This window comes from Salmo salar, chromosome ssa21 (genome assembly GCF_905237065.1).
Source record: "Salmo salar chromosome ssa21, Ssal_v3.1, whole genome shotgun sequence".
Taxonomy (NCBI): Eukaryota; Metazoa; Chordata; class Actinopteri; order Salmoniformes; family Salmonidae; genus Salmo; species Salmo salar.
This window is the reverse complement of record NC_059462.1, coordinates 39,135,459-39,160,093: the sequence shown is the minus strand read 5'-3', so window position 1 is coordinate 39,160,093 and position 24,635 is coordinate 39,135,459. Positions and strand designations below refer to the sequence as shown.

General features: G+C 41.4%; 1 long non-coding RNA gene and 1 pseudogene across 1 annotated transcript; both read left to right on the top strand.

Moving 5' to 3' along the window:
• Window positions 1-24,635, top strand: part of LOC106582301 (low-density lipoprotein receptor-related protein 1B-like) — a 407,952-nt pseudogene that overhangs the window by 281,320 nt on the left and 101,997 nt on the right.
• Window positions 8,970-11,013, top strand: LOC123729572 (uncharacterized). Its single transcript, XR_006761216.1, has 2 exons — window positions 8,970-9,718; window positions 10,138-11,013. It is a non-coding gene; the product is annotated as an uncharacterized lncRNA (long non-coding RNA).

Sequence of the window (24,635 nt, the reverse complement as noted above, 5' to 3'; positions counted from 1 at the left end):
TTTAAGAATTATAGATATAGAACTCCTCTATGCACTCGCTATGTTCGATTTTAATATAGCTTTTCGGTGAAAGCACATTTTGCAATATTCTCAGTAGATAGCCCGCATCACAGGGCTAGCTATTTAGACACCCAGCAAGTTTAGCATTCACCAAAGTCAGATTTACTATAAGAAAAATGTAATTACCTTTGCTGTCTTCGTTAGAATGCACTCCCAGGACTTCTACTTCAATAACAAATGTTGGTTTGGTCCCAAATAATCCATTGTTATATCCAAATAGCGGCGTTTTGTTTGTGCGTTCAAGACACTATCCGAAAGGGTAAAGAAGGGTTATGAGCACGGCGCATTTCGTGACAAAAAAATTCTAAATATTCCATTACCGTACTTCGAAGCATGTCAACCGCTGTTTAAAATCAATTTTTATGCAATTTTTCTCGTAAAAAAGCGATAATATTCCGACCGGGAAATCGTTTTTTATTACAAAGAGAGTGAAAGTAAAAGAATGCTATCCCCTCATGCACGAGCCTCAGTCTAATGGCCCTCTGATAGAGCACTTGCCAAACGCTCTAATGTGTTTCAGCCTGGGGATGGAATTACATCGTTCAGCTTTTTCCCGCCTTCTGAGAGCCCATGGGAGCCGTAGGAAGTGTCACGTCATGCCAGAGATCCCCTGTATTTGTTAGAGATGATCAAGGAGGGCAAGAAATTGTCAGACAGGCCACTTCCTGTAAGGAATCTTCTCAGGTTTTGGCCTGCCAAATGAGTTCTGTTATACTCACAGACACCATTCAAACATTTTTAGAAATGTTAGGGTGTTTTCTATCCAAAGCCAATAATTATATGCATATTCTAGTTACTGGGCAGGAGTAGTAACCAGATTAAATCGGTATGTTTTTTATCCGGCCGTGCAAATACTGCCCCGTAGCCCCAACAGGTTAACCTGTTTTACGGCGGGAGTAGAGCATAACTTTGAGAATGGTGTTTCCTGCTAATTTATTTCATTTTGGAATATTGCGCTTATAGTCTACTGTACTGCCGTGTGAACATTGCTGTGCTTATTATGTGAAAAAATAGCCTAATAGTTGATCAACATTTTAAGCTAAACTTTCTGATCTGTTGCATCAGCCTAATTGGTTTTAAACATTTTTTTTATGCTTGTGGTTGTGTTAATTTGGGATCTATAGCATCACACAACTGTCCCAGACTGTGTTTAGAATATTTATTTCTATGCACAGAATAGAATAGGTTAACTTTTGTACTATGGGGGAAAGTAGATAGACATAGGCTAATGCTTCTGCTGTCCGTTAGGCCTACTCATCTTGTTGGCTGACGGAAAGTAAATGTGAACAGTTCTTCCAACATCTTCTTACATCTAGACGTTCCGCTAGCGGAACACCTGCTCCAATATCCAATGATAGGCGTGGCGCGAATTACAAATTCCTCAAAAATACAAAAACTTCAATTTTTCAAACATATGACTATTTCACAGCATTTTAAAGACAAGACACTCCTTTATCTAACCACACTGTCCGATTTCAAAAAGGCTTTACAGCGAAAGCAAAACATTAGATTATGTCAGCAGAGTACCAAGCCAGAAATAATCAGACACCCATTTTTCAAGCTAGCATATGTCACAAAAACCCAGAAGACAGCTAAATGCAGCACTAACCTTTGATGATCTTCATCAGATGACACACCTAGGACATTATGTTATACAATACATGCATGTTTTGTTCAATCAAGTTCATTTTTATATCAAAAAACAGCTTTTTACATTAGCATGTGACGTTCAGAACTAGCATACCCCCCGCAAACTTCCGGGGAATTTGCTAACAATTTACTAAATTACTCACGATAAACGTTCACAAAAAGCATAAATTATTTTAAGAATTATAGATACAGAACTCCTCTATGCACTCGATATGTCCGATTTTAAAATAGCTTTTTGGTGAAAGCACATTTTGCAATATTCTAAGTACATAGCCCAGCCATCACGGGCTAGCTATTTAGACACCTGGCAAGTTTAGCACTCACCAATATCAGATTTACTATTATAAAAGTTTGATTACCTTTTGTTGTCTTCGTCAGAATGCACTCCCAGGACTGCTACTTCAATAACAAATGTTGGTTTGGTCCAAAATAATCCATCGTTATATCCGAATAGCGGCGTTTTGTTCGTGCGTCCCAGACACTATCCGAAATGGTAAATCAGGGTCGTGCGCATGGCGCAATTCGTGACAAAAAATTTCTAAATATTCCATTACCGTACTTCGAAGCATGTCAACCGCTGTTTAAAATCAATTTTTATGCAATTTATCTCGTAAAAAAGCGATAATATTCCGACCGGGAATCTCCTTTTCGGCAAACAGAGGAAAAATCACAAAGACGGGGGCGGCCAGGGCACACGCCTAAGCCCACAGTCCCTTGATCGGCCACTTGAGACAGGCGATAATGTGTTTCAGCCTGGGGCTGGGATGACGACATTCAGGTTTTTCCCGGGCTCTGAGCGCCTATGGAAGACGTAGGAAGTGTCACGTTAGAGCAGAGATCCTTTGTAAAAGATAGAGATGGCAAAGAAGTTCAAGAAATGGTCAGACAGGCCACTTCCTGTAAAGGAATCTCTCAGGTTTTGACCTGCCATTTGAGTTCTGTTATACTCACAGACACCATTCAAACAGTTTTAGAAACTTTGGAGTGTTTTCTATCCAAAGCCAATAATTATATGCATATTCTAGTTACTGGGCAGGAGTAGTAACCAGATTAAATCGGGTACGTTTTTTATCCGGCCGTGAAAATACTGCCCCCTAGCCATAACAGGTTAATATGCGCCTCGGAATTCAATAAGGACGCGCCGGGCAGTCTGGGCAGTCCGGCAGCGCCGGGCAGTCCGGCCGCTCCGGGCAGTCTGGCCGCTCTGGCAGCTCCGGGCAGTCTGGCCGCTCTGGCAGCTCCTGACTAGTGGGTGGCTCTGGCGACTCCTGACTAGTGGGTGGCTCTGGCGACTCCTGACTAGAGGGTGGCTCTGGCGACTCCTCACTGACGGGCGGCTCTGGCGACTCTTGACTGTCGGGCGGCTCTGGCGACTCTTGACTGTCGGGCGGCTCTGGCGACTCTTGACTGTCGGGCGGCTCTGGCGACTCTTGACTGACGGGCGGCTCTGGCGACTCTTGACTGACGGGCGGCTCTGGCGACTCTTGACTGACGGGCGGCTCTGGCGACTCTTGACTGACGGGCGGCTCTGGCGACTCTTGACTGACGGGCGGCTCTGGCGACTCTTGACTGACGGGTAGTTCTGGCGACGTCGGACTGGGATGACTCACTTGAAGCCTGGTGCGTGGTGCTGGTACTGGACATATCAGCCTGGGAACACGCACCTCAGAGCTAGTGCGGGGAGCGGGAACAGGACGAGTCAGACTGGGCTGATGCACTAAAAGTCCGATGCGTGGCGCTGGTACTGGAGGTATCGGCTTGGGAACACACACCTCCAGGCTAGTGCGGGGAGCGGGAATAGGACGAGACGGACTGGGCTGACGAACTGGATGCCAGGGGCGTGGTGCTGGTATTATCTTCACCAGACAGCTAGCACGCACCTCAGGACTATTAATAAACGCTACTCCAGGTGATAACATTAGGACACGCTCTGTAGGGCGAATGTCGTGCCTAAAACACCAACACAGTAGCTCTCTCATCCTTTTCTCCTCCAATTTTCCCATCAACTCCCTTATAGTCTCTGTTTCTCTTTCCTCCACTTTTCCCCTCACTAGCTCTGGTTCCATCCTCGGCTCCGCCGATCTGTCCGTGTGCCCCCCCCAAAAAAATTATTGGGGCTGCCTCTCCGGTTTAAACGCCAGTCGCGTTCCTCGGTAGCGTTCCCGGTCCTCACCGAATTCCTCTTGCTCCTTCCTCTGCTGCTTGGTCCATTTTTGGTGGGAGATTCTGTCACGGTTATCGTCGGTGAAGGAGGACCAAAATGCAGCAGGACTGTGTTTGTTCATTTTGAACATTTATTAAATCAAAATGAACACAAAAACAACAAAACGAACTCAAGATATACCGACAGTCTTCTCAGGCTCATACATGCTAGACAAGAAACAATCTCCCACAAATACACAGACAAACACACCCAACTAATATAGGACTTCCAATCAAAGGCAACACCACACAGCTGCCTTCGATTGGAAGTCCACCCCAATTAACTAAACATAGACATACAACCAACTAGATCAACATAGAAATACGTAGACAAGGAACAGTGCCCAAAAACCCTGGAATACTAAATCAAATGCCCTTTTAGAAAAAACACCACCCCGAGCCACATAAAACAAATACCCTCTGCCACGTCCTGACCAAACTACAATAACAATTAATCCTTATACTGGCCAGGACGTGATACGCGTGAAGTTGCGTACCCGATATGTCTGTCTTCACTTGTAGCCTGTGAGTAGGACCCAATCATGTGACGGGCATTGGCTAATAAGAATTGGGAGAGATCTGAGAGAGCCATGTGAGTGAGAGGTGCTTCGGCCCACACAGCCGGGGAAAGGGAATTGTTATTATTATATTCAGCCCAAGGGCACAACGTCCACTGGCCGCAAAAGGCATGGATTTTTTTAGGGGGCATTACGGACACACAAAGGGGATACCGCCGGGAAATTCAAGGCATTATCAAGTACTTGTCTAATGGTGAATGCGAGACTGATGAAGTGTGTGCAAAAAAAGCCTTTCATGCAACTTTTTTCAAATCATCATTAGAGTTGCATCATGCAGACTTAGAATGTATTAAAAATCTAAACTTATAGCCCAACATTTGTATCACAACTAAAGTTGCATAAATACCTCTAAATTAAGCATATAGGAGGAACTGTTTCTTTGTTAACTACTCAACACAGAATATCCGCACGTGAGCACTCCCTCAAATTGTTTGAAGGAAATATCCTTTCTATTCTCTTCAGCTATGTTCAATTGAATTCTTCATTCTTTAAAATAATATAAAATAATGCCATGGAATTCAAAGAAAATCTTGTCTGCTAAATGAGCTAGTGTAACCCACAGCCATAATGTGTGACATGGCCAGATCATGGCCTAACATAAGGACAACTCAGAGTATGCTATTCTGTTCTTCTGACTACATTTTCTTCATATCATGTTTCTTTAGACCTGTTTAAAGTAAATCATGAATTTATTGTGATGGTGTAGGCTATAATAAATGGATTTATTAGACTGTTTAAAATGTAGATGTTCCAAAGGTCTGCATCAGTGGCTCGTAGGCTATGCGTGGAAGCCAGGAGATGCTAAATGTGTTTACGGACTTTAACGGTCAATTACTGTGAGACCGGCAGTTATTTGCTTGACAATCATCGGCTGACAAAATGTCATGACCGCCACAGCTCTATCTGTGCATCTGTGATTATGTACAGTTCAACAATATAAGGCTTCTGTTGATTTTCAGCATGGAAAGTAGTGAACCTAATAGGAAAAGCATATATGAATAGACGCCAGCAGTCAAGACGCAGCCTGTACCGTGTACCGTGTAACATTTGCACTTGTCTTTTCTTACTAGCACTGACTGTTAATTACTGCTTTATTGAGAACACATTTTACTTACCATGACTGCAATATGTGTTATTCTGCATAATTCCATTAAGTAAAGCTCCATCCTTTTGATTATTATTTTTTCATTATATCTACCAGTCAGCTCCCCTTGGAACACTACGGAATTTTTATATTAAAAACTGAAGAAGAGAAAACACCCACAAAGTATTTTATTTGGCTCCAAGTCCAGTCAGCCTCTCTGGAAATAGAAAGGCTAAGGGGCAGATGATAACCCAAACACTTGTTGTGCTTTGATTAAAAATAACTGGGCGACTTCTACTACTACAGGGTATTGTTGTTTTTGTCCTGTTTTTCTTTCACTTACGTGTTTTGATTCATGGTATTATGAATGTGCTCCTCCCCTAGACTCCTCTTGCCTGTGGAACCAGTTTGCCTGTTCTAAGAACAAGTGTATCGCCAAGCAGTGGCTGTGTGATGGAGAGAACGACTGTGAGGACGGACTGGATGAGAGTGTGCAGATATGTGGTAAGTACCCAAGGTCATACTCATGTATCTCAAACATGCAGTTTGAGACCATTCCCAGTTGGCATTACAACCTCATTACAACATTGTTTTGAGACCAGTTAGAGACCTTTTAGTTTTAGACTAGTTTCTAGACTATTGAAATGATGATAACACAGAAATTATGTTAGAGATATATTGAAAATACTTTGATGGGTGGTGAGGCCAAGAGGCAGAGCAATTTCACCATGTAAATGAGATGTAACAATAATGAATTTGCCAATAAAAAGAAATAATCATACATCAATAAATATAAAATGTTTGCTGAGAATATTGGTATAATTGGATTGTAATGGAAATGTCAAGGCAATATGAATGAAATAGCCCTAAGCTTTTTCCTTGCACTATTGCAATCAAAAGCAAGGAAGTGCATTTTAAACAGACAAGCATTATTGAGCAAATGTACTTACCTTTATTGTCACAGTATGAGGCTTTGTATTGTCTCTGAGGCCACATAAAATGTAACAGATCTTGTACGATATAGGCCTCTGCTTGAATATACAGATTCATTTGACCCTGTTTCCTACAGCAGGAAAATAATCCTGCAGCAACTGGAAATGTGATTATTGTAATTAATGGACCCTTTTGTAGGGTTGATACATTTTTCGTAAGGGAAAATCAATTCTGAACTGTCAAAGTGGAAATCACAAACTTCAGAAGCATTTTTTAAAACTAAAACAGTTATACAAGTTTCACATATCCTGCATTGCAGGAAAGTTATCCTGCAACAGGGTGATCAAATTAAGATCCTAGATCTGTAAGTGGCAGGAATGGATATGATAATTTTTCCATCCTTTACAATGTTACTCATAGTTGTCTTAGGTTATAGTTCAGCTTAGCCCATTCTGCAGTTTGTTTGACCTGCCTCTTTCTCTCTATTGACCCTCAGGCTTGGTAACGTGTGCTCCAGGGTTATTCAGCTGCCCTGGGTCCTACGCCTGTGTCCCTAAACGCTGGCTCTGTGACGGGGAGAGAGACTGTCCTGATGGCAGCGACGAACTGTCTGCAGCTGGATGTGGTAAGTTTGCAATGAGCCTCCATATTAATTTTAAATAGTAAAGACTGTATTGTCTGTGGCTCTATCTGCTGGTGTGATGTTGTGTCATCTACAGTGCATTCAGAAGGTATTCAGACCCCTTCCCTTTTTCCACATTTGGATACATTAAAGCCTTATTCTAAAATTGATTAAATTAAATGCTTTCCTCGTCAATCTACACACAATATACCCCACAATGACAAAGCGAAAACAGGTATTTAGAAATTTTAGCAAATGTAAGAAAAAAAAAATGTAAATACCTTATTTACATAAGTATTCAGACCCTTTGCTATGAGACTCTAAATTGAGCTCAAGTGCATCCTGTTTCCATTTATCATCCTTGAGATGTTTCTACAACTTGATTGGAGTCCACCTGTGGTAAATTCAATTGATTGGACATAATTTGGAAATGCACACACCTATCTATATAAGGTCCCACCGTTGACAGTGCATGTCAGAGCAAAAACCAAGCCATGAGGTCAAAGGAATTGTCCGTAGAGCTCAGAGACAGGATTGTGTCGAAGCACAGATCTGGGGAAGGGTGCTAAAAAATGTCTGCAGCATTGAAGGTCCCCAAGAACACAGTGGCCTCCATCATTCTTAAATGGAAGAGGTTTGGAACCACCAAGACTCTTCCTAGAGCTGGCCACAATTTGTGGAGAAGGGCCATGGTCTGGGAGGTGACCAAGAAAGTGATGGTCACTCTGACAGAGCTTCAGAGTTCATTTGTGGAGATGGGAGAACCTTCCAGAAGGACAACCATCTTTGCAGCACTCCACTAATCAGGGCTTTATGGTAGAGGGGCCAGACGGAAGCCACTCCTCAGTAAAAGGCACATGACAGCCTGCTTGGAGTTTGTCAAAAGGCACCTAAAGGACTCTCAGACCATGAGAAAGAAGATTCTCTGTTCTGATAAAACCAAGATTGATCTCTTTGGACTGAATGCCACACATCACGTCTGGAGGAAACCTGGCAGAATCCCTTCGGTGAAGCATGGTGGTGGCAGCATCATGCTGTTTGGATGTTTTCAGTGGCAGGGACTGAGAGACGAGTCGGGATCGAGGGAAAGATGAACAGAGCAAAGTACAGAGAGATCCTTGATGAAAATCATCTCCAGAGCGCTCAGGACCTTAGACTGGGGCGAAGGTTCACCTTCCAACAGGACAACGACCCTAAGCACATAGGCAAGACAACGCAGGAGTGGCTTCGAGACAACTCTCTGAATGTCCTGTGGCCCAGCCAGAGCCCGGACTTGATCCCGATCAAACAGCTCTGGAGAGACCTGAAAAAAGCTGTGCAGCAACGCTCCCCATCCAACCTGGCAGAGCTTGAGAGGATCTACAGAGAAGAATGGGATAAACTTCCCAAATACCAGAATGCCAAGCTTGTAGCCTCATAACCAAGAAGACTGAAGGCTATAGTTCCTGCCAAATATGCTTCATCAGTAAAGGGTCTGAATAGTAATGTAAATGTTATATTTCAGTTTTTATTTAATTTCTAAAAGAAGGTTTTTTGCTCTGTCATCATGGGGTATTGGTTGTGGAGATTGATGAGGGGAAAAAACAATTGAATCCATTTTAGAATAGGGCTGTAACGCAACAAAATGTGGAAAGGTAAATGGGTCTGAACACTTTCGAAATTCACTGTATGTCAATGTTGACACTATTTAGGGTGTTTTTCCAGTCTCCCTCTAAAATGATGAGTTATGAAAAGTGTTTCGGACATAATTATTATTTATATTTTTGAGCTGGGAGAGTTCAACCAATGACGCCATCGGTTGAATGAGCATGCTGTCTGATCTAAAAAATAAATGGAGTAATCTTTTGTAGCAATTGTTGTGGCATTTGTGTATTGCCAATTGCATGATCACTTTAGCAGCAAGGATATATTGTTGTCCTTATTCAATAGAGCAATTGGACTCAACGATGCTCCAATCTGCCACAACATTGCAGGGTATCTAGATTGACTCATTTTCCCTGGCTTTGTAAAGATTTCAGCCTGATGAGAATCCTACTTCCTTGTCCAATTATGTTCCCACCCTTGAAGGCTTTTCAAAATGGGGGCAGTACTAGTTTCTACAGGTTCACGGGAGCTATGTTACTGTCTGTCTGAGATTGCTAAATAATGACAATGACTGCTTCTGATGATTCCTCTCACCAAGAAGAGCTGGACGACGAAACAGTTTTTGATGTTATTTTACATAGGGACATACAGACCTATACATTTCAGCTGGAATAAACAGAAGAGGAATTGATACAGCGACAACAAGAACTGCGAGACCAGCAAGCAGCGATTGGGAGTCACGGTCAGACTTCAACTCATGGTGCCTATGTGGGTGCTCTCCAGCCATGCCGATGGAAGAGGAATGTTTGCGCTAAAACGAATTCGATCGCCAACAGTTCTCACTGGAGAGGGTCAGTGCAGACCCAATGCATGGTTTGTGCGTGTGTGTGACAGACCATCGAAGTTTCGCACATATGGATAGACGGGTACTGGATACTTTCTTCAAAACTTCCAAGATCAACTGGCGGTGTCAGCCTAGACCAACTGGACCAGGAGGACAAATGAGTAAGTTGTTTTTCTGTCGGTAGCTAGCTAGCAATATAAGCTTTCGTGATCGAATCGGCATAACCGGGCTTGTTAGTATCATTACAAGTCAAGTTAGCCAGGTTTAGCTAGCTAGCTTTGTTTGCTTTACCCTAAATATAATGAACCCTTATTTTACAGCTAGCTAGTTAGTTAATGTTAGCTTGCTACTCTAGCAAGCCTCAATGCATCTTATTTGGAGCAAAACTGGAGAAATGTTTTGATGATGAAAAGGAATGACTTTGGCATTATGACTCATAAAAGTCTTTGAGTTTCTATACCTGTGTGTTGTAGCTAGCTAACTAATGTGTGTCTGAACCGTGCTGCTACATTAGGAATACAGACAATACACAATAATTGCCAATGAAAGTCTAATAGTGTTTTTTGTCATTCTCTTATAGACAATACCGTTTGGTGGCCTCCAGATTTATTTTTGGAGTCTGTTCTACGTGGGAAGAAGCTAGGCAGAGGACACTGAATCCCCTTGTCTGGGTGTGTTGTTGGTGGCCATTCAAGCAATTTATCCCTCACACAATGGACAGTAGGTTGGATACAAAGAAGTTGATGACCCGAGGAGATGTGAAAGGTCCCATAACAACAATCCCTCCTTGTATTAAAGTGACTCCGAACACCTCACTGCACCCACCAAACACACCATATGCAAGTATTCCCTTTGTAGAACTGTAGTATACAGTACCAGTCAAAAGTTTGGACACCTAGTTGTTCAAGGGTTTGTCTATATTTTATCACTATTTTCTAAATTGTAGAATAATAGTGAAGACATCAAAACTATGAAATAACACATATGGATTCATGTAGTAACCTAAAAAGTGTTAAACAAATCAAAATATATTAAGATTTTGGATTCTTCAAAGTAGCCACCCTTTGCATTGATGACAGCTTTGCACACTCCTGGCATTCTCTCAACCAGCTTCATGGGACAGACACCTGGAATGCATTTCACTTAACAGGTGTGCCTTGTTAAAAGTTAATTTGTGGAATGTCTTTCCTTAATGCACACTCTTGGCATGCTCTCAACCAGCTTCATAGTTTTGATGTCTTCACTATAATTTCCAATGTAGAAAATAGTGCAAATAAAGAAAAACCCTTGAATGAGTAGGTGTGTCCAAACTTTTGACTGGTACTGTAATTATAAGCATTAGTAGTATATTTTACTGCTACTATATATATGTGATAAATTGCCATAACTGTTCCTGCATACTGCTGTGTAAACTCACCTCGATCTCCAGAGCAAATAAACTTTGAATTGAATACAAGCCATGTCTACTTATTTGCTACATTGACAGAATAATCAACTTTTTTATTGAAACATGTTTACTTGCCAGCAAATTAAAGTTGAAATGATACACCAACTCCCTGCATCATTTGTTTAAGCAGTAAGATTGTAGCTAGTTACAATGAATTGATCCAGGAGTTGAAGTCAACACTTTATTGGTTTCTTGTGCAGTAGGAATCATTTAGTCACTGGTCAGTACACTTGTACAAAAGATTCTATTAAACCTTTTGTCAAACTCCATTATATACAGTGGGGGATAAAAATGATTTGATCCCCTGCTGATTTTGTATGTTTGCCCATTGATAAAGAAAGGATCAGTCTATAATTTTAATGGTAGGTTTATTTGAACAATGAGAGACAGAATAACAACAAAAATATCCAGAAAAACGCATGTCGAAAATGTTATAAATTGATTTGCATTTTAATGAGTGAAATAAGTATTTGACCCCCTCTCAATCAGAAAGATTTCTGGCTCCCAGGTGTCTTTTATACAGGTAACGAGCTGAGATTAGGAGCTCTTAAATGGAGTGCTCCTAACCGCAGCTTGTTACCTGTAAAAAAGACATGTCCAGAGAAGCAATCAATCAGATTCCAAACTCTCCACCATGGCCAAGACCAAAGAGCTCCCCAAGGATGTCAGGGACAAGATTGTAGACCTACACAAGGCTGGAATGGGCTTGTCAAGATCTCACCTCGTGGGGTAGCAATGATCATGAGAATGGTGAGAAATCAGCCCAGAACTACACGGAGGATCTTGTCAATGATCTCAAGGCAGCTGGGACCATTGTCACCAAGAAAACAATTGGTAACACACTACGCCGTGAAGGACTGAAATCCTGCAGCGCCCGCAAGGTCCCCCTGCTCAAGAATACATATCCTCTTGGGGCTAGGTGGGACGCTAGCGTGCCACCCGTGGTGCACTCCATCAACAGCAGGTGCATTTCAAGAGCGGCAAATTTGAATCCAAATAAATGTCAAAATTCAAATTTTTCAAAAATACAACTATTTTACACCATTTGAAAGATAAACATCTCCTTAATCTAACCACGTTTTACGATTTCAAAAAGGTTTTACGGCGAAAGCATAAATTTAGAGTATGTTAGGACAGTACATTTACAAGAGTTGTGTGTAATGTTTGTCAAGTCAAAGACAGGGTCACCAAAACCATAAAACCAGCTAAAATGATGCACTAACCTTTTACAATCTCCATCAGATGACACTCCTAGGACATTATGTTAGACAATGCATGCATTTTTAGTTCTATCAAGTTCATATTTATATCCAAAAACAGCGTTTTACTATGGCATTGATGTTGAGGAAATCGTTTCCCTCCAATAACCGGCAGTCAAGTCAGCGTAACAAATTAAATAATTAAAATTAGAAAACATTGGTAAAATATTATATTGTCATTTAAAGAATTATAGATTTACATCTCTTGAACGCAATCAACTTGCCAGATTTAAAAATAACCTTACTGGGAAATCACACTTTGCAATAATCTGAGCACTGCGCCCAGAAAAATACGCGTTGCGATACAGACTAGACGTCATGTTGGGGAGATCTAAAATCGAAAATACTATGTAAATAATCCATTACCTTTGATTCTCTTCATCAGATGTCACTTCCAGGTATCACAGGTCCATAACGAATGTAGTTTTGTTCAAAAAAGCTCATCATTTATGTCCAAAAATCTCCGTCTCGTTAGCACATGATGTAAGCCAGCCGGACTTCTCGTCATGAACGAGGGGAAAAAATATATTTCCGTTCGTTCAAACATGTCAAACGTTGTATAGCATAAATCATTAGGGCCTTTTTTAACCAGAACATGAATAATATTCAAGGTGGACGAATGCATACTCTTTTATAACGTATTGGAACGAGGGTACCCAACATGAACTCGCGCGCCAGGTGTCTAATGGGACATCATCGTTCCATGGCTCTTGTTCGGTCAGATCTCCCTCCAGAAGACTCAAAACACTTTGTAAAGGCTGGTGACATCTAGTGGAAGCAATAGGAAGTGCCAAAATATTCCTAAACCCCTGTGTTTTTCAATGGGATAGGTTTAAAGTCAATACAACACATCAGGTATCCACTTCCTGTCAGAAAATGTCTCAGGGTTTTGCCTGCCAAATGAGTTCTGTTATACTCACAGACACCATTCAAACAGTTTTGGAAACTTTAGAGTGTTTTCTATCCATATATAATAAGTATATGCATATTCTAGTTACTGGGTAGGATTAGTAACCAGATTAAATCGGGTACATTTTTTTTATCCAGACGTGCAAATGCTGCCCCCTAGACCCAACAGGATATACATGCTCATCTGAAGTTTGCCAATGAACATCTGAATGATTCAGAGGACAACTGGTGAAAGTGTTGTGGTCAGATGAGACCAAAATTGAGCTCTTTGGCATCAACTCAACTTGCCGTGTTTGGAGGAGGAGGAATGCTGCCTATGACCCCAACAACACCATCTCCACCGTCAAAGATGGAGGTGGAAACATTATGCTTTGGGGGTGTTTTTCTGCTAAGTGGACAGGACAACTTCACCGCATCATTTGACGGGGCAATGTACTGTCAAATCTTGGGTGAGAAACTCCTTCCCTCAGCCAGGGCATTGAAAATGGGTCGTGGATGGGTATTCCAGCATGACAATGACGCAAAACACACGGCCAAGGCAACAAAGGAGTGGCTCAAGAAGAGGCACATTAAGGTCCTGGAGTGGCCTAGCCAGTCTCCAGACCTTAATCCCATAGAAAATCTGTGGGGAGAGCTGAAGGTTCGAGTTGCCAAATGTCAGCCTCGAAACCTTAATGACTTGGAAAAGATATGCAAAGAAGAGGGACAAAATCCCTCGAGATGTGTGCAAACCTGGTGGCCAATTACAAGAAACGTCTGACCTCTGTGATTGCCAACAAGGGTTTTGCCACCAAGTACTAAGTCATGTTTTGCAGAGGGGTCAAATACTTATTTCCCTCATTAAAATGCAAATCATTTTATAACATTTTTGACATGGGTTTTTCTGGATTTTTTGTTGTTGTTATTCTGTCTCTCACTGTTCATATAAACCTACCATTAAAATTATAGACTGATCATTTCTTTGTAATTGGGCAAAAGTACAAAATCAGCAGAGGATCAAATACTTTTTCCCCCCACTGTACATATGTACAAGAGCTAGCAATATCTATACCACAATTCAGTTGTGAGCATACTAGGCATTCTATATTATTCTACAACATCAGTCTAACTAAAGATGGAATTTGTGTTGGTTGAATGTTCCAGGCAGGGTCCTGAATGTTCTTCAGCTAGTGAACCTTGTCTTTTGTTGGGCAATGCCAGCTCGTCTTGCAGATGCACTCCATGACCTTTGACTCAGACTATACACTTTGGCTCTTGCCAGCCCCGTGCAGTCTTCCTCTTCCGAGTCAGATGATGTTGAGCTTGCGCTTGTTCCCGGCTGAAAGCTTTCATCCAATGGGTCTACATGATCTGTACTACTAAAGCTGGTGTCAAGGTCATCATCATCGAAATCAGCAGCAGGATTAGTCTGTAGGAATCACATTAGTCAGTGATTGTGGTTTGCTTACAACCAGGAAACGTAGATAGCCTGTTTCTACTGGTGAGATGCAGAAATGCTTGCACAGTATTGCATGTAGTAAGGAAATTCAAGATTTTTATGACACCAATTATATGTAAAAAAATGTTAAAGTACATATTATTGGACGTATATACAGTAAAAGAGCAGCAGTGGAATTTCCCTTTTTGTAACACAAGTGTTAAAGACGCAAGTCAAATTCCTGAAAAAGGCATCCCCCACCCCCACCCCTACTTCCTTCAGTGCTGACTCCATATTGTTGAGCATATGTACTTCGACGCCACATCTCTAGAGCAGGGTTTTCCTGGGGCCCCATCTGGGTGCACGTTTAGTTTTTTTCCCTAGCACTACACAGCTGATTCAAATAATCAACTAATCATCTAGCTTTGATGTTTTGAATCAGCTGTGTAGTGTTAGGGCAAATACCAAAATGTGCACGGGGGGTGACAGGACAGTGTTTGGGAAACCCTGCTCTAGAGTGCCATGATATTGTCAACTCATAGTGTAACCCTCCAACCATATTTCTCACCCCCCCAGCTCCCAACAACACGTGTGATGACAACTCCTTCCTTTGCCACAACAAAGTCTGCGTTCCCCAGCGTTTTGTCTGTGACCATGACGACGACTGTGGTGATGGATCTGACGAGTCACTTGAATGTGGCAAGTAGATTTGTTGCTTTGTCTTCTATTACCTCCATAGAGTAATAACTAAGTTATAACATTATAATAAGTTATAACAGAGATTTAACTAATTAATACCTTACTGTAAGTTGGAAGTAGAATTACTTTTCAGTAATCTAACTGGGATCTGCGATGATGTGTTGGCCTGTGTAAGTGTCAGTTGGTGAGGCTGCAGCTCTCTCTTTGTTTTTCTGTATCTGCAGTGTACCGGCCCTGTGGACCTGAGGAGTTTCGCTGTGGGGATGGTCGCTGCCTGCTCAGTGCTCAGTGGGAGTGTGACGGCTGCCCAGACTGTCCTGACCGATCTGATGAGCTGCCCCTGAACCTCAAATGCCTGGCCGCAGGTAGTGTAGTTTACTGCTGTTCAAATGCCTGGCCGCAGGTAGTGTAGTTTACTGCTGTTCAAATGCCTGGCCGCAGGTAGTGTAGTTTACTGCTGTTCAAATGCCTGGCCGCAGGTAGTGTAGTTTACTGCTGTTTGTACCGTCTGGCCGCAGGTAGTATATTCTACTGCTGTTTGACTGGCCGCAGGTACTCTAGTCTACTGCTGTTTGGCTCTCTCCATTACTGTCAGCAGTCTACTTTAAGAGAGGATAGAAACCACACAAAAAAATGCTGGGTTGAATATGTAATATGGTATGGCCTATTGGGGACGTGGCTTTCAGATTTTTATTTTAGCCCGTCTGTGATAGTAAATGTCATTCTGCTTCATATGTTCTTTTGTGTTGTCAACACATGTTGAGCAAAGACACTTTTGTAGCTGCATTGAGTCTTACACAAAAGTATGAGTTTCTCAAGTGCCTGTGCATATCCCAATGTTGGGACTGTTACCACTTTGTCTAAATAATATTGCTATTAAGTGTATATGAATACAAACTTAACATGATGAACAGGAATGACATTTACTATTACGGATGGGCAAAAATAACTATTTGAAAGCCACACCCCCAATAGGCCATGCCACATTACATATTCTTATATAAAATGTATAACATTATTATTTAAATATTATATAACAAAGTGGTAACTCTCCCAACATTGGGACATGTATAGGCACTTGAGGAACTCATACTCTTGGGTATACCTCACTAAAGGTCAGAAGGTAGCATATCGGTTAAGAGCTTTGGGCCAGTAACCAAAACATTGCTGGTTCAAATCCCCAAGCCAACTAGGTGAAAAGTCTGTCAACATACCCTTAAGCAAGGCACTTAATTCAAATTGCTCCTGTAGATCACTCTGGATAAGAGCATCAGCTAAGTGACTCAAATGTAAATGCATTAGTACTCAACAAACAGATAATACAATAGACAGATGAACCAGAATGACATTTACTCTTACGGGTGACCAACTCTCTGAAATCCATGCCTCTACTAAGCCATGCCTACAGTCTTCTGCTCTGACCTGGTGAGTCATAGCTTACAACGCAATTGAGTGGCCAAACTGGCTTTGTCAAAATAACCCAATGTGTATTCTGCAAAATATTTACCAAAATTGGGTTGTTTTTCACCCAGCATTTGTTTTAGTGCAAAGATATAAAGATAATAAGAGTAAAACTTTCAGAATATCAAAGTGAATCTCATTTACCACAATGCAGTTTAAATGATTGCTATTGTAAATGCTTTTTGCCTCACCATTGACAGTTATAAATTACCTTCCAGGGAGTCTGTGCAACGGTTCCTTCTTCATGTGTTCCAATGGACGCTGCATCTCTGAAGGGATTCTGTGTGACAAGAAAGACGACTGTGGAGACCGGTCCGATGAGAAGAACTGCAACGTGAACGAGTGTCTTAATCGCAGAGTCAGTGGCTGTACACAGGACTGTCAGGATCTTCCTGTTGGATACAAGGTAGGAATCAGCACAGACTTAAACAGGCCTTGATGCGTAGCTTGGACAACTGCACATGTATCATATATTCAGAATCATAATCAAGGTTAGGTTGTCTTTCCTAGGGTTTTATGAATTCTAGATATCCCGTCTTTATTTCAGCCAGAGACAGATTTGTAAGTGGACAGACATCACCCACTGGAAGGCTTACAGATATTATCAATAATAATATAGCCAGAACAATAGAAATGTTTCAAATATGTACATGCAGAATCTGACTTTAATCAAGTTAACTTTGTTTTTTCTGAATGTTTTGTATTAAGAAGCCTATAACATGGACCTGGTAAAGTGCCAACATTATTATCTCAGTGTAAATGATTATGTCGTGCCTGAGGCTATATTAGGCTTTCCCACACAAGATAGGAAGACAAAGTTATACACACACTACAGTAGGATCCTATCATCATTAGGGCCGGGACGATACCAGCATCGCCGGGACGAAACCAGCATTGCGATACTCGTTAGTATCGTGGCAAGGAAACGACTTTAACTTCTTTATGAAAACAGCTCTGATGTTGGAAACAAACATTATGTTGTCATCTAGAGTAACATTTATTTATTTTCCAAGCTATAGTTGGACAGGAAAAGGTGCAACGTTCGCTCACCATGAAAAATGTGTAGTTTTTTAAGACAAGTTTAAAAGATTGATGTTTTGTCCTGCTTAACAAAGCTATAGCACACAATATTTGACATACAGCAGGTTTTTAAAGGACCAAAGAGTTTGGTCTGCTTCTTGTTTTTAAAGGAAAAAATATTGTGATAATGGTATTGTCCGTGCCCTCATCATCTTGAACACAAACCTATGCTATGGTACAAGCAATGAAAAATGAGAAAATGGTTTCGAGAGGCTTCCGTGCCATCCGTTTGTTTGCCGGGATCCTTGGCGACATGCAGGCAGGCTCCAGAGAGAGAGAATGCGTCACAAATGGTACCTTATTCCCTATATTTGAAACAAAGGACAATGTACAACAAACCATTAGTCGCAGAAGTGAAAAGTGATGCGTTGCAGCTGAATTAGCTAACAGCTCATTTACATCTGAAAGTTACATCTGCAGTCAACATTATTCTGACAGTTATATAGTGCACTACTTTTGACCACAGTCCTATGGGCCCTATATAGGGAATAGGTTGCCATCTGAGATGCAACCAGAGAGAAGGACAGTTCTGCTGAGTGTTCAGCGGGGTGACTGTGCTAGTCTGCTGTCTGGCCTGGATCCAGGGCACAGCCGCCCACCAAGGTGACCTTGCGGCCATCAGAGATATCAGAATAACACATCCTGACCTTCACTCTGGGCTTTCCCTCTTGCCCCTGTCCTACCCCATGCTCTCTGCATCACAAAGTGACCAAGAAGGACAGACTAAAACAGTCTTCCCTGGCCGGGCTGTCTAGATATTAAAGCAGAGCAGAGCTGTATGACCAGAGAGCACATCAATGAAGACCCCTAGTAGCTAGCTCATCCATCTGTAGGCCTGAACAGATAGATCAGCAGAAAGGACCTCAAGGTTGGGAATTCTGGATCAGAGAGTCTTTAAAGCAGGGGCCAGTAACAGCTGATATAAGCATTTTGAGTTATTTTGGGCTGGAGTTGCTGAATGGCACCAATTGTCTTTTATTTTTTGTTTGCTCTTGAGCTATGACATCATACTGATTCCGCTCTGTTTTTATTGGTCTTGTGTGTAATTTTGTGAGTAGATCTACTGGCACATTGAGGAGCTACACAGCAAATTCTCCAGTATTACATTAAATCAACACTGAAAGAGTAGGACCATATACACACTGAAATGAGTGTCAAATTAACACACTGCTTAGTGTAATACCGTGTTAAAATATTTCCCAGAATGCCTTGCCTTTTGAGTGAATCATAGAGTTATAACCCATGACTGTATTTGTTATTGACAGAGACATGGCTGTTTCATTGCCAGCAGCATACCATCCTGTGTCCTACTGCTGGCTTGTTTCTGAAGCTAAGCAGGGTTGTCCTGGTCAGTCCCTAGATGCAAGACCAGATGCTGAAGGAAGTGATGTTGCAGGGCCAGTAGGAGGCACTCTTTCCTCTGGTCTAAAATAATATCACGATACCCCAGCGCAGTGATTAAGGACATTGGCCTGTATAGGGTACTGTCTTTTGGATGGGACATTAAACAGGTGTCCTGACTCTCTATGGTCACTAAAGATCCAATGGCACTTATCGTAAGAGTAGGGATGTTAACCCTGGTGTCCTGGCCCTCATACCATCACGGCCACCTAATCATCCCCATCTTACAATTGGCTCATTCATCCCCCCTCCTCTCCCCTGTAACTATTCCTCAGGTCGTTGCTGTAAATTAGAATGTGTTCAGTCAATTTACCTGGTAAAATAAGGGTTAAGTAAAACTAAAAAATAAATTGCATTCATCCTTTTTCAGTCCTATGGACTTCCCCAAGTGAGATCCTAAGTGAATATGTTATCATAAAATGTTTATTTTATTTAACACAATGCCATACGTCACGTGTCAAACTCATTCCGTGGAGGGCTGAGTCTCTACGGGTTTTTGCTTCCTTGTACTTGATTGATAAATTAAGGTCACTAATTATAAAATAACCCCCCTCACCTGATTGTCTAGGTCTTCATTGAAAGGAAAAAACAAAACCAGCAAACACTAGGCTTTACATTGAATGAGTTTGACACCCCTGCGGCATACGCATTTCAAAAGGTCTTATTTTGAGGGCTTAGTTTTACCCTGCAGAGGCCTGAAACAAATTGTATTTTTATTTTACCTTTATTTAACTAGGCAAGTCAGTTAAGAACAAATTCTTATTTTCAATTAACTGCCTTGTTCAGGGGCAGAACAGATTTTTACCTTTTCGGCTCGGGGATTCAATCTTGCAACCTTGCGGTTACAAGTCCAATGCTCTAACCCGCTAGGCTACCAAAACCACTAATCTAATCACTGTGATACCAAAACCACACCCATCATTATCATATTTCCCAACATTGTCTATTGCAGGTTGAGTTTTATAATTGTTCAAGAAATATTTTTGTGCGTGTAAATTGATTAATAATAATCTTATGCTACGCAAAAATAAATGACAAACATTTTCTAAACCAATCCAATATGTTACTAGGACTTTTTTCACCCATTACTGAAATGGTTGTTCCAGTTTTGATGCTTTAGTTAGTCTCATATCTTACTCTTCCCAACCATGTAAGTCATTCTGAATGCAGGATGCGGTGATAAAACATTCAAAATATTTGTACAAGCTAAATTCCAATTGGAATTATGCATCACTTTGCAAGCCAGCACAATGTGACTTGCAGACCTGATGTGGCCTGTAGACCTTGAGTTCCAGGCCACTGTATTATACCCTTACAAAAAAAGGTTTGATTACAGCTGAGTGTTTGTGGGTAGGTCTCTAAGAGCTTTTGCACGCCTGTATTGTACAATATTTTCCCCATTATTCTTTTTACACTTTTCAAGCTGGTTGTTGATCATTGCTAGAAATCAATTTTCAAGTCTTGCCATAGATTAAGCCTGTTTAAGTCAAAACTGTAACTAGGCCACCCAGGGACATTCAATATCATCTTGGTAAGCAACTCAAGTGTATATTTGGCCTTGTGTTTTAGGTTATTGTCCTGCTGAAAGGTGAAATCTCCCAGTGTCTGTTGGAAAGAAGACTGAACCAGGTTCTCTCTAGGATTTTGCATGTGCTTAGCTGTATTCTTTTTATCCTAAAAACCACCCTAGTCCATGCCGATGACAAGCATACTCATAACATTATTCAGCCACCACTATGCTGGAAAATATAAAGAGTGGTACTCAGTGATATGTTGTGTTGGATTTGCCCCAAACATAACTATTTTTATTCAGAACAAAAGTTAGTTTCTTTGCCAAATTTTTTGCAGTATTACTTAAGTGCCTTGTTCTAAACAGGTAGTGGTGTGTATTCATGGATGCCAAGGGAAGCCAGGCTTCCCCAAACATTTGACCAATAAAAATGTTTTAAGTTATAAAATCATTTCTCTTTTGTCTCTGAGTTTGAGTTTATTTATTTTTATTTTTACAGGGACAGTGCACATTTATCAACGTTTCAGTAAAAGTGCCGGTTTTAGCCAGCCGGCAAATTTTCAACCGCAGTCTCTGGGCAGGTTATTAGAGAGAATTGGGCCAGTAACCAAAAGGTTGCTAGAACAAATCCCTGAGCTGACAAGGTAAAAATCTGTTGTTCTGCCCCTGAACAAGGCAGTTAACCCACTGTTCCTAGGCTGTCATTGTAAATAAGAATTTGTTCTTAACTGACTTGCCTAGTTAAATAAAGGTCAAATAAAATAAGAATTCATCCATCTCAAGACATTGGGGGCCTTCGGTCCAGAAATACAGCCCCAACAATGCCCCCTTTGTCCATCTCGGACTTCACATTTTCCAGAAGAAAGCAGTTGGCTGTTTCTGTGGAGTGTTGTGCTCTGAAGCCAAACTGCATGGATTGTAATGTGAAGGTGCTGTTGTTGTGGTGGGCAATCAGTTGTTCTGCTACACACTTTAACATCCTTCAATACCACAGGTAGTATACTAATGGGCCTGTAGTTACTCACGTCAGCAAGGTCACCCGATTTAAAGATGGCCGTTATTATGGCCAGCTTCCAGACCCTTGGAAACACCCCCTGATCAATAGATATGTTGGTGACCTTAGTAATGGGGCCAATGAGTGACTCTTTGTAGTTTTTAAGAAAGGAAGAGTCCAGCCCAAACACATCTTTGGATTTAGAGTTCTTTAGTGAGCTAATCACCTTGTTCCCCTCTGACTCAGAAACCTCCCTTATGATGAAGACAGGTTGAGTGTCATTCACTAGCACTGAGCCCAAGAAACCAGTGGAGGAGTTCTGTGTCAGTAACCTGACAGAGTCAACAAAGTAGGAATTGAAGGCTACTGCCATTTCGACTGCATCCTGTGTTAGATTGTCATTTACCATGATTTCTAGTCTTTTTGCAGTGTTACTATGGTCTTTCCCTGTTAACTTTTTTAGATTCTCCCAGATCAATTTAGAATTTCCCTTTGCTTCACCAATTATGTTAATAAAAAAAGTTTACCTTGGCCTGTTTGATTTATTTCATCACCTTATTTCTCAACATGGTAAACCTACGTCTGTCATGCTCTAATTTGGACTTTAGGGCTATTTTTAGAGCATGATCTTGTTCTTTCATCAGTTTCCAGATTTCTCCATTTATCCAAGGAAGAGTGCTCCTTTGGCCAGGTTTGGATTTGATTTTCTTTAGGAAGCCATTTATTGTAGTCTGGATTGTGGATAGAAAAACCTATCAGCTTCCACCTCTGTATAGGACAAGAGATCATTCCAGTTAATTCCCTTAATTGCATTTTCAAAATAATTTAATTCACTCTTAGGTATTCTGAGTTGATCAGGCTTTCTAACAGTAGAGAGGTTAAACCTGTTCTTAGAAAGCTTTCTGGCTACAAGTGTCAGATTATGATCACATAGCCCAGTAACCATATTGAATGATTTAGTCACTCTCTCTGGTTTATTACTGAACACCAGATCAATCTGTGTTTTAGAGCAATATGTCACCCTGGTAGGCCCTTTAACTAGCTGTGTAAGGTCAAAGGTATTAGTGATCCATTTCAGAGTTTTCCTACAAGACTTGTCGTCTTCATAATTAATGTTAAAATCTCCCGTTAAGATGACCTCTTTCCCAAAATAACATTCCCTAAGCATGTTATTAAACTTTTAAAAAAACACACTTTTGGTGGAATGTGGTCTATACATTCCAATAAGGGTAAAAGACGTTTGGGGAGACAGTGTAACGTTTAGGCCAATACAGTCTAGTTCATTATCACATGACCACTCAATTTGTTTACATCGGATATGTTCTTTAATTTAAATCATCAAGACCCCCTCCTCTTCCTTCAATCCCGTCTCTCCTGAAAACATTGTAGCCAGGCACAATCAAAGCAGTATATGGAGAGTTTTTATGGAACCATGTCTCTGAAATGCAGAGGAAGTCAAGGTTGGAGCCTGTGAGAAGATGTTGAATTTGTTCACTTTTTGGAATGTCACTGCAAATGTGCCTTGCGCTTAGCTCGTGGGTCCCAGATGACTTGACACATTGAAAAAAGTAAAATGTTCTGTGTTTTCTGATGGCTGGGTTTAGGCTGTTTTGATTAGGGGTAGTTCGGTAGTGCAATTAACTATCCCTTCCGCTTGCACTGGATGCGGGGAACTAATTAAAACAACTTGCATGCCAGAAGCAGAGTCAGGGATCGCGTATAGCGACTTGGATATGTTTGGAGAGTCAAATTTCATTTTGGAGCCGGGTGACTCGAGAGAAACCATGGGACCATAGCACTCACCCACTTCCGCAGCGGCGACGATCAGTGGCCATCAACTGCTTTCCACTCCGGTGAGTATCGCTGGCTCGGTGATGTTAGGCCCAGGGTTGAGTTGCACATCCACAGAAAGCAGGAGGGTAGTGGATAGGTAGTTTAACAGTTTCCGATAAATGTTGGACCTGTGTTTGTTACTCCTAAATGGTTCAGTGGAATAGGGAGCGAGGTTGACTTGGCCATTATTCAGAACATTATGGTATGCTGTGTACTGTCCGATCCTGTGTAAAGGTGAACCGATGTGTTTGGTGTTGGTATTCTCCGGCAGTAGATAGGACGCACTGAGATTATCAGTAAAGCAGCTACGTAACTGACAATCGTCAAATAAAATAAAATGTTATTGCTCACATACACATGGTTAGCAGATGTTAATGCGAGTGTAGCGAAATGCTTGTGCTTCTAGTTCCGACCGTGCAGTAATATGTAACAAGTAATCTAACAATTTCACAACAACTACCTTATACACACAAGTGTAAAGGAATGATTAAGAATATGTACATATAAATATATGGATGAGCGATGGCCGAACGGCATAGGCAAGATGCAGTAGCTGGTATAGAGGCAAAAATCATAGAGGCAGGAAGAGGACACCATGACATGTACACTATCCCACCCCTTCTAGTTCCCATTATTCATATGAGATGAATAATGTAGGGTATGTAAACATTATATAAAGTGGCATTGTTTAAGTGACTAGTGATACATTTATTACATCCAATTATTAAAGTGGCTGGAGATTGAGTCTGTATGTTGGCAGCAGCCACTCAATGTTAGTGATAGCTGTTTAACAGTCTGAAGCTGTTTTTCAGTCTCTCGGTCCCAGCTTTGATGCACCTGTACTGACCCCGCCTTCTGGATGATAGCGGGGTGAACAGGCAGTGGCTCGAGTGGATATTGTCATTGATGATCTTTTTGGCCTTCCTGTGACATCGGGTGGTGTAGGTGCCCTGGAGGGCAGGTAGTTTGCCCCCAGTGATGTGTTGCCACCGGTGATGCGGTGTTGCGCCTTTTTCACCATGCTGTCTGTGTGGGTGGACCATTTCAGTTTGTCTGTGATGTGTACGC